Genomic DNA, 10,647 nt, shown 5'->3' with positions numbered 1-10,647 from the left:
GTAGCGCCCGCGCGCCCGCCGAGCGCTGCCGGGGCTGTCAGCGCCGCCAGCCGCCGCGGAACAAAGGGGCAGCGCGGCCGCCGCAGAGCCCGGCCGGGCCGAGGCCGCCTCGCCCGCGCTGCGGCCGCGGCCGCCGGGCGGATGGAGGCGCTGGGTGCGGGGCGCGGAGGGCCGGGCAGGGCCCCTGCCAGGAGCCGGTGAGTGCCGCGGAGGGGCCCGCGCGGGCCGGCCGTGCTGTGCTGTGTGCCGTGCCGCGGCGCGGGCGGCGTCTCCGCGGGAGGGCGAGAGGCGGCGAGCGGGGCGCCGGCACCCGGCTTCGGGAGCGCCGCGCTGCCCTCCGCGCTGCGCCGCGGCTCGCTTGGGGCCGGCGGCGGCAGGAGGCGGCGGCAGGAGGCGGCGGGCCGCCCGGGCGGGCTGCTCCCCGGCGGCAGCGGCGGGGGCGCCCCGAGGCGGCGGGGCCGGAGGGCCGCGCTCCGGCCCCGCCGCCGCCTCCTCTCGCGGGCGGGGGCGGCTGCTGCCTGTGGGCTCGAAATCGTGCCTCTGCTGCCCGAAAGGGGAGGGGGAATTAAAAAAAGGCGTTGGGGTGAGTGGGAGCGTGCGGCGCTGTGAGGAGTTGTGCCAGGATAACCTTGCCTCCAGGCTCGGTAACACCGGCCTGAGCAGCCTTTCTTGAATGAAACCGAGCACCTACGCTTTCGTACTCGAAATTTTTTCCCCTGAAAAACTGAATAAGCAGTAACTGTGCTATGTAAGTAGTTGCACGGCTCTCCGAGGTGCTTTTAGACCCATGCTGGGAATTGGGTGCAACCTTGATATGTCCTGATTGCTCAGTCTGTCTTTTATTTGCAGCTTAGATAGGGTGCAAAGGAACGGGCGACAAAAACATGCTCTGTGAAGGGGGGCAATAATATTCCAACCGAAAGTGTTCGCCTGGGTCCCTCCATCCATGCTAAACACTGATGGCGATTTTGTTTTTATGAGTGCGTTTCTGTGCTCACCAATTACAGAAACAAAGTTTGAGTTGGAAAAATCAGTAGATGAACTGTAATTTAAATACATTTGCTAAAGAGGAAGACCAGTTTCGAGAGAATTATTGTGTAGCTAATAAGATGAAAATAAGAAGAGAATCTGTCTTCCTTACACATATGGGTGTTTCACCCTTACTGTCATCAGTTCTCAATACTCTGTGATGGATTCAATTCTCTGTTTCTGATACTGGGAAAAATACTGCTCGTCTAAAAGAAACTCTCAGACAGAAAGCAAGAGTCTTTCAGCTTCTAACAACATGTGGCTTATTTAGTTGAGGTGTCTACACAGAAGTGAAGTGATAAAATTTACTGCAGGATGTTTTGGGGGGGGACATGGAGAGAGTAAATAGCTGGCTTTATGAAGAAAATACAAAATTACAGAAGAGGCTTCTAGAAACTTTTATTCCAAGACTGTCTATGATCCTGAAGCAATTCCCTCTTTAACAATTTTAGTTTAATATTTATTTAAGGACTTTTGTTTAAATAAACTAGATAATGATGATGGTACCTTGTTTTTATGTGTGCATCAGCAGAATATTGCAAATGCAGATAAATCAAAAAAATCCAGTGGGGCCTATTAATAATGTCAGTGCCTGAAAGACAAAGATTAAGCAAGATTTAAGTAAGATTACACAGTCCTTCTGCTAATTTTTACCTGTGGATTGCCTTACATATCTAAATAGGAGTAGGTACGAACATATATAAGTATGTGATTAGGCTTGTTGAAAGAACATTGAGTGTCCTGGACATAGATATCTATTATGTGTAAATTTACATACATTTGTTTTGTGTTTATGTTAGGAGCACCCACTCCTGGAATTTAAAGGAAAATAAATGTGTACGTCTAACTAAAGGAGAAAGCCCACTGCAGCCATCAGCTTTTGTTCAGTGGAACAACTTTTAAAAAATGCTGTTAGAAAATGTCTTGATGTCTTTGTTCAGCATAAAGACCTTGCTAACACCATGCCTGATTTAATCTGTCCTGAGCAGTTTCTCACTCAGTGGTCCGTGACACCTCTGTTGTGATTATTAGCACTAAATTGCTTTTTGTTTCTCGCAGTAATAGAGCACTGTGTGTTAATTTTTGACTGGTTTTGCTAGCAGTTTTTCATGAGCTTTGGTGTTTAAATTTCTCATAGTTACCTTTGCCTGGCTGGTTAATTAACTTTGCTGCGGTATCTGAAATCTTAAAGGTGCTCTTTGCTGTTGTCATTGCTGAAATTTTGTCACCTTTGCTAAGGTGACTCATGCAGCCAGTAAGACAGAATATTGGAAAACCGGAGGTTACAAATATGTGTGCTGAACCAGTTATGTTTCCCAATCGCAGTACTGTTTTTGCATAACTGATAACGATGCAGAGCAAAGAGATTGATTTTGCTTGCAGAGCAGCCCTGTGGAAATTCTGAAATGTTGCAAAGTGAAAAAGAAAGTTGTGTTTTAAGCACCATCATCATCAGACAGGACTCTTAACTCTTTCTCTCTCCCCTCCCTGAAATGCATGCCACTTACTTTTCCGTGGAGTATTTTTGAAATCACACATACCTGTGAATTTCAAGGGTGAGGAATCTTTCATGCAACATGACACCACATTAAAAGTTTAAGCCCAAGGAGTCTACATAATATTAAAAACTGCTAGTTTCATTCAGTACCGCTGAATGTCTTCAAGATATAAAGTGGAGCTAATGGAAATAGTCTTTGTTTGCCATTTTCTCTGGGGAATATTAGTTTGTCTTCTCTAGTATCAGTAACTCATATGCATTGTATGCCAGCCTATTTTAATTCATATATTTGCGTGTGTATACATATACCTCAACATGCACTTAAAGTGCTGTAGACAAATGAGAGGTATGGCAATACTGAGTACTTTCAGCTTCTTGGTCCAAAAATCACTGTGTGGAAGAAAGATAATCTTTTCTCTCTGTTTCTGTCTGTCTGTCTCTCTCTCTCTCTCTCTCTTTTATTTTTTAATTTTCCTTTTATTTCCTCCGCTTTCTGAGCTTTTGCAATATATTTTGAATTTTCTTCACCTTTTGTGCTCTGTTAACAGTACACTCCTCACTTTGTGCTTTTTTCTTATTTTTTGCCTCACATACCTTAAATTGTACCATAAAATTAAAAAGTGTATGTGTAGGGGAGAAGCAACCTGGGTTTCCTACTACTGGTGTCCAGAGGTGGCCTGAGGGAGCACTTGTAATTTATCTGAGCCTCTTCCAGCATCCATGTTTTAATTAATAGAAAACAATATTCCAAACTTGCACACGTCATATACAGACTAAAATTTCAAACACCCATTTAACTGTGTCATAAACTCTCCTGTTTTCTAAACAGGAGGATCACTATATAAATATTTTTAGATAAGACTAGCACTTCTTTGGACCTAAACTTAGTTTGTAATACTGCTATTATCCTTGAATTTTCTGTAAAGTGTTTTGTTGATGTTGTTTAAAATATGGTTTTGTTTAATGACTTTGCTTTGACTTATATTTTAAAGAATTTGAATTGCGAACTTTGAATGTTGAAGGATAATTGCAGTAAAAATCCGGTAGCAGGTTGTAAATGTATTACTGGAGTGGACTAGAGTCTAGTTGGAGGCCTGTAGCTGGCGGTGTCCCCCAGGGATCAGTACTGGGTCCAGTCTTGTTCAACTTCTTCATCAATGACCTGGATGAAGGGACAGAGCGCACCCTCAGCAAGTTTGCTGACGATACAAAACTGGGAGGAGTGGCGGATACACCAGAGGGCTGTGCTGCCATTCAGAGAGACCTGGACAGGCTGGAGAGGTGGGCGGAGAGGAACCTCATGAAGTTCAAGAAAGGCAAGTGCAGGGTCCTGCACCTGGGGAGGAATAACCCCATGCACCAGTACAGGTTGGGGGTTGACCTGCTGCAAAGCAGCTCTGCCGAGAAGGACCTGGGAGTGCTGGTGGACACCAAGTTAAGCATGAGGCAGCAATGTGCCCTTGTGGCCAAGAAGGCCAATGGTACCCTGGGGTGCATCAGGAAGAGTGTTGCCAGCAGGTCGAGGGAGGTGATTCTCCCCCTCTGCTCAGCCCTGGTGAGGCCCCATCTGGAGTACTGTGTCCAGTTCTGGGCTCCCCAGTACAAGAGGGATGTGGCACTACTGGAGCAAGTCCAGCGAAGGGCTACAAAGATGATTAGGGGACTGGAGCATCTCTCTTATGAGGAAAGGCTGAGAGAGCTGGGCCTGTTTAGCTTGGAGAAGAGAAGGCTGAGAGGAGATCTTATCAATGTGTACAAGTATCTGAAGGGAGGGTGTCGAGAGGATGGAGCCAGACTCTTTTCAGTGGTGCCGAGCGACAGGACGCGAGGCAACGGGCACAAACTGAAACACAGACGCTTCCATCTGAACATGAGGAAAAACTTTTTCACTGTGAGGGTGACAGAGCACTGGAAGAGGTTGCCCCGAGAGGTGGTGGAGTCTCCTTCTCTGGAGATATTCAAAACGCGCCTGGATGCAATCCTGTGCAATGTGCTCTAGGTGACCCTGCTTGAGCAGGGGGGTTGGACTAGATGATCTCCAGAGGTCCCTTCCAACCTCAGCGATTCTGTGATTCTGTGACTGGAAGGAGCTCTGTGCTGTATGCCTGGGATCCCTCCTGCCCGGGGCGGCTCTACGAACAGCTGCGTGACAACGTTGTAGAGCTCCGCTCTAACTTTTCTTATCCAATCCCATGCGTCAAGGAAGACAAGCTTTAGCTACTGGTAATATTATCTTATGTTGGGGGGTGAGGGGCTTAAGAAGTAACATTTGGCGTTGAAGATGTCTAGGGACTTTGTTTCAAACTGAAATGCATTCTCTAAGAGTCAGTTTTATGCAGGTGTGTAACTTGCACCTGGGAATTGGTGTTTGCCCACAGCCTGCATTGTTAAGGCATTGTTCACATATAAATTACTGTAGTTTAAATACTACATCATGAGGCAATATATTATTAATTAGGTATGAAATACTCCTTACGTGTAGGCTTCTGTATTGGAGAAAACTTTATTAAATCTCTTTGGGATTTTTCCTTCCTAAAAGAGTTTTTCCAGTGGCTTGTTCTTTTTGAAGAACTTCTGTGATGTAATCCACCACGCTAGTACTCATTCTGGAAGCAGGAACTTAGTTATTGGCTATTCTTTGCTGCATTTAGGTTTTGCTTTTCTCTCCACAAAAAAATACAAAGGCATGACCCTTTCTTATTTTAGCATTCTGAAATAAAGCATAGCTTTAGTTATAGGAAGAGATAAGGAATGATTGATTCAAGGGCCATCAGTAAGACTGTATACAATACAAGTTGAGTTAAAAATCTTGACTTTTAGTGACTAGACAACATAAGCCTTGAAAACCGAAATAACCTGGAGTTGTTTCTCTGTCAAAGAGAGCACTTGGTTGTGGCTTATTCTTTCTAAAAAGCAGAGGAGTAAATCACCTGTTGTATACCTCCCACATATAACTTTAGGAAGTGTTTGTAATTGTCTGTTTTTCTGAAGTGTGAAGTGAGCTCTTAAGTATAAGTGTTTTTTCAGGAGCCAGTATTAGAGGCAGGAAGATAGTAAGTACCTCTTAAAGAAAATGTCCATTGTTTGTTTTCAGAGTCCGGATTAACTAAAATTGCTAAAATACTTTTCATGGATGCAGCTATTTTCTTCTTAACATAATGTCTTTAGAAATCTTACTTCTAAGTCTGCCTCTGTTTATGGCAGGTTACAAAAACACGGTTTATAGATGCAAGGTTTGCTTATATCCTTGAACCATGGTGATGGCTACTACTAGTGAAGTTCATGTTACTTCTCTTCTACACAGTGTCTCTGCCCTATCTTGTAGTAGCTGCTCTATCTTAGCCTTGGGTTGGTGTTCCCCTCTGGGTTTGTTTATATAGTGTTCTATCTTCAAGTCTTTGTTCTTATTTTTCCTGATTTTCTCCATCATTCCCCCCTTATTCTCCTGGTTGTTGTTTTGTGCTTTAATGTTGTCTTATTCTTCTTTTGAAGCAGAGTTAGTTTCTTTTGGTGACGATATGAATGGTTTGTGGTATGGACGGTAGCTTTGGTTTAGTCCTGTAGAACTTTTTTGTGGAGTCCTGGCTGTCGTTAGCATCATCTGCTGGTGCAGATGGCTTATGCACTCTGTTAAACTTACCTGACACCTCAGTCTCATGAGGGTAATTGGATGGAGGGCACCTTTTTAGAGACTTATTTTTCTTTTGACCTGTGTTGATGATTTGGAACTTCTGTGCTAACAGAACTTCTAAACAGTTCTTCGCAGATGAAACCATAAAAAGAGGCACACTCTCTTACATATATTATGAACCAAAGCACTAACAAGAAGTAAGATAAACTAAGAGGAAAATGAAGTAATTCAGGTTGTTATTCACATTCAAACCTTTAATTCTATGTGAATTACAGATATGTAGAGCGAAACATTTTCTTTTGACTTCGTTTGATTTAGACTCTGAGAGATGATATTGGTTAGAGGTAACCTGTAAGATAACTTTGAGGAGTGGTGAAAGGATGATTATGGCTCAGTGTGAAAATTTTTATGCAGTTTAATTCTGTGGTAATTATTGTAAGCAGTTAAAATACTGACTTTTGAAAAATGTGCTCTAGCAGTGTTGGTTATCTTTTTGTTTGTTTGTTTGTTCACTTTTGTTTTTGAATGAAGGATGCCTTGAAAAAGGTATGGCTTTGAATCCTCCAAAGCTGTTCCTGGGAAAAATACACTTAATGTTAAAATATAAAATGTTAACTATGCATATACTAATGGCATATTTTGGTGGGACTGTTTAACATATGGTGTATTAAATTGCAAATAAATGTAAATATAAGTTGGAGACTGAGTCTCTGTCCCAAGTAATCACAAGACATAATTGTTCTTCTTGGAACTTAGCTTATAAGGAATTAGATTTTTCTAGTTTATAAATGTAATTCTGCTTTAAAAACAGACCCTGTTCATCCTTATAGCAGATACATGAGGTGAGTGTGGGAACCTCATGTCCTGTTTGCATGCAGCTGGTTTTGGTCCTGATTTTAAATTACTGCAAATGAAATAACTTAGTGGAGAAAATTGTATTCGTTATATTTATTAGTGTGTGAGCTGTGTTTACAATCCACTTAAGGACTCCTCCTCAGGAATCTTTCTCAAACGCTTATTGGGGTAGCAACCCTGCTCTTTTTTTTTAATGGACTTTTTAATAGGAATTTTGAAGACAGAGTTTAAAATGGCATATATATAAAAATGGCGTATGTATAAAAATGGCATATATATATATACACACACATAAAAATTATATCAAGGCAGTTGCATAGTAACTTGAAATCTTACATGTATTAAAAAGCAGTAGTATATTTATATGATGTACAAATGAAACACTGATAATAGTAAATATTGAAACACTTCCTGTTATGAATCAGCCTTTGGAGAAACTGCTGAAAAATGAACAAAAAAGATCATTTTATATACTTTTCTATGTTTTTGCACTACCATTATATTAAATACAGCTTCTGTTTTTTATGTGGTTTTCAAAAGAATTATCACAAACTTAAGAATAGGAATTTTTAGGGCTGTTGTAATTTAGTAGTGAACTCTTCTCTATACTGATACTGATGGTTTCATTGTTACTGTATTGTACTGCTGTGATATGCTGTTTCTTTTTCTTTGTATTTTTATTAGCTAGTTATATGTAAAATATTCATGATAAAAGATGATGGATGTAAGGCTGTATGCACAGCAGGGCTAATTTTATGCAGTAGCAACCATAAATGCTGTTGCAAAAGAATTTTGCTGTGAAATGCTCTTTTTTTTTTTTTTTTTAAGTACTTCCTTGCTTGTGTAGGTTATTTTTAGAGTTGTCACTTTGGGGGATTTTTTTTTAAATCTAAGTGGCTCTGCTGTGTTCTGTATCTCTAAGCAGCTGGAGGACAAGGAAACATACTGATCTCCAGTTAACTCTCTGTTGTGTGGAGAGACAGCAAACAGACCCCTGTAGAAATGTCCTGGCAGAGTAGAGCCCAGCAAATTTGTTGTTAGTCTATCAAAATGGTGAATTTCATCAGTGTTCTGGAGAAACTGCTAAATTGTCTAGCTGCTGAATGATGGAGACCAGAGTTCAGCTGAGCTAATAGTGCAGGCTGTAAGTTTTAGCAGTTTCAAGAACTTATGGACTGATGCAGTGTCATTTACATATGCTAAATAGTTAGAAAGTTATCCCTGTATCCATAAGGCAAGAACTTTGATATTTTAAAAGCTCAGATTTTGGAAAAACTATCTAGCAGTCTTCATGATAACAAAATATGTGGTTCTTCAGAAATGATCTGACACATTTATCTTTTAGTTACTTTACAACACTGTAATATCAAATAAACTAGGTCTATGCAGCATTGTAAACTGTATATAACTCTAAGAAAGTGTTTGTCCTTTATGAAAGAACTCCAGTTAATTACATACTCTAATAGTGTGTATACAGAGGTATGCAGCTTGCAGTACTAAGGCATTACTAAGAACTCCATAGCTTATTGCAGTACAAGTATGTATGGTTCTTAATTTATGCCCTCTTTGACTTCTTAAGTCACTGACACAGATACTTTATGTATTTAGTTCTCCATATTTAGAATGATGCATTGGAGAGGTAATCTTTGGTTGGAGATATTTCAATGAGTCACCAAGTTCAAACTGCTCATTTAAAAAAAAAAAAAAACTGTATACTGAAGAGGCTTTATTTGGTGGCTTGTGTACTGAAATAAGCTCTTTGTAATGCCACATTTACCAACCTGTTAATTAGCTAAAATTAAACTACTTGGAAGTCCTTTATCCCTTTCAGAACATAGTAATTATTATTCAGTAAGATCAAATAGTATAGTTCTGCATTTATATGACCTGGACAATGGGGTTGGAATGCACCGTCAGCACGCTTGTGGATAACACCAGTTAGCGTGTGCTGGAGGGCAGGCTTGTTCTGCTGAGGAGACCTCGACATGCTGAACAAATGGGCTAGCAGAAACCTCATGAAGCTCAGCAGAGTCTGCCGATGGGGACCCCAGAATAGCCTTATGCAACAATATGGACTGGGAAATGATAGCTAGAAAGCAGCTTTGCAGAAAAGGACCTGGATTTCCTGGTGGACACCAAGTTGAACATTAGTCAGCGGCATGCCCTTACGTAGCAAGAACCAAGCCAGTAGCTGAAGGAAGTGATTATTTCTGTCTGTTTGGCATTTGTGTGACTGCATCTGAGATAGTGTCCATTTTGGGGCATCCCAGTATAAGAAAGATGCCAGGGTACTGGAACTGGTCTAGAAGACGACTACCAAGATGTAAGGGGGCAAAAGCACGTAATATAAAAACAGAAGCTGAAAGATCTGGGTTTCTTAGGTGTTGAGAGAAGGCTGAAGGGAATCTTGCTGTTGTCTTCATCTGCCTAATGGGAGGGTGCAGAGAGGAGAGACAGAGCCAGACTCTTCTTGGAGGAGCACAGTGACAGAACAGGCACCAGAAGAAATTCCAACAAGGGAAATTACAATAAGATAGTAGAAAAAATTTACACAAAGAGGGTAGTTGAACACGGGGACAAGTTGCCCAGAGAGGCTGTGGAATCTTCATCCTTGGAGATATTCAGAGCTCAACTGGCCAAGGCCTTGGGCAATCAAATCTAGCTTTGAAGTTGGCTCTGCTGCGGGTGAGGGATTGAAGCAGTTGACCTCCAGAGGTTCCTCCCAACCTAAATTATTTTGTGACTTACTATCATCAGGATGATCAGCTTTCTGAAGGAGTTGCTCTCAGTTACGAGACATCTACTGTAAACAGTATGTACATATATACATATTGTTAGTACACAATCCTATAAGAGTTCAGTGCGTTCCTGTAGAAAAAACAATAGTTACTGGCACATACTGTTGTGCAAAGTAGCATGGATTTATCGGTTTTGCTGTTCTGCCAGCCTGCTGGCACTGATTAATATGAAATATCATATCAAATGATATCACAGCAAATGATATGGTTGCACAGCACCTTCCTTGCTCTTCCATAGTGCAACTAGTCCTAGTCCTGTTGAAATGTGTGGCCCTAAGGATGGTGGAGCTTTGAGGAAGAGAACAATACAATTATCTTCTGTAAATTCTACTCTACAGTTCAACATCCTTTTTTAAGCAGAACCTGAATTCTGCGTTGTTGAAGACTTGAAGTGATCAGTCCAGTGCAGCGAAGTACTTTAAATATTTCATGCATCTGTAGCAAAATAGACAAATTCTGAATGAGGTACCTTTTGCCACAATTTTATATTTTTAAATTATGCTTTTTCTGTAATAGAGGTTTAAAAACTTATCCTGTGCAGAAGTCGCATGATTTCTTGTGCAGCCTTTGAGGCTATGAAATAAATGTATATCCGTAATTGGAATAAAAGTTTATTCTGTTTTTTAGCAAACCTGCAAGTCTAGACTTTCTCATAAGCAAGCTGCTTGAGGTTTATACTTAATTACTTAATAACTGAATAGAAAGTTAAATTCATTTTGCTGGAATGGCAGTTAGACTGGCAGCATGTTCTAGTATAAAATGTTGTATTGTTTAACTAAAAAGAGATAATATGGAGTTTTTGTTTTCTTTGTTACCCTGGATATTAATTATTACAA

The 10,647-nt window shown here is 41.1% G+C and overlaps 1 protein-coding gene across 4 annotated transcripts in view; it reads left to right on the top strand.

Moving 5' to 3' along the window:
- The window catches only part of ANKIB1 (ankyrin repeat and IBR domain containing 1), a 113,289-nt gene that overhangs the window by 692 nt on the left and 101,950 nt on the right, over nucleotides 1-10,647 (top strand). Inside the window, exon 1 of one of the 4 annotated variants that reach the window (XM_067291705.1) lies at nucleotides 137-197. The exons of the other annotated variants lie outside the window; for them this stretch is intronic. The gene's annotated coding sequence lies outside the window, so the exon portion shown is untranslated. Of the gene's footprint in view, nucleotides 1-136; nucleotides 198-10,647 lie in introns of those variants that run through there. 4 annotated transcript variants of the gene reach the window in all.

This window comes from Apteryx mantelli, chromosome 2 (assembly GCF_036417845.1).
Source record: "Apteryx mantelli isolate bAptMan1 chromosome 2, bAptMan1.hap1, whole genome shotgun sequence".
NCBI classification, from domain to species: Eukaryota; Metazoa; Chordata; class Aves; order Apterygiformes; family Apterygidae; genus Apteryx; species Apteryx mantelli.
This window is presented reverse-complemented; position numbering and strand designations above follow the sequence as displayed.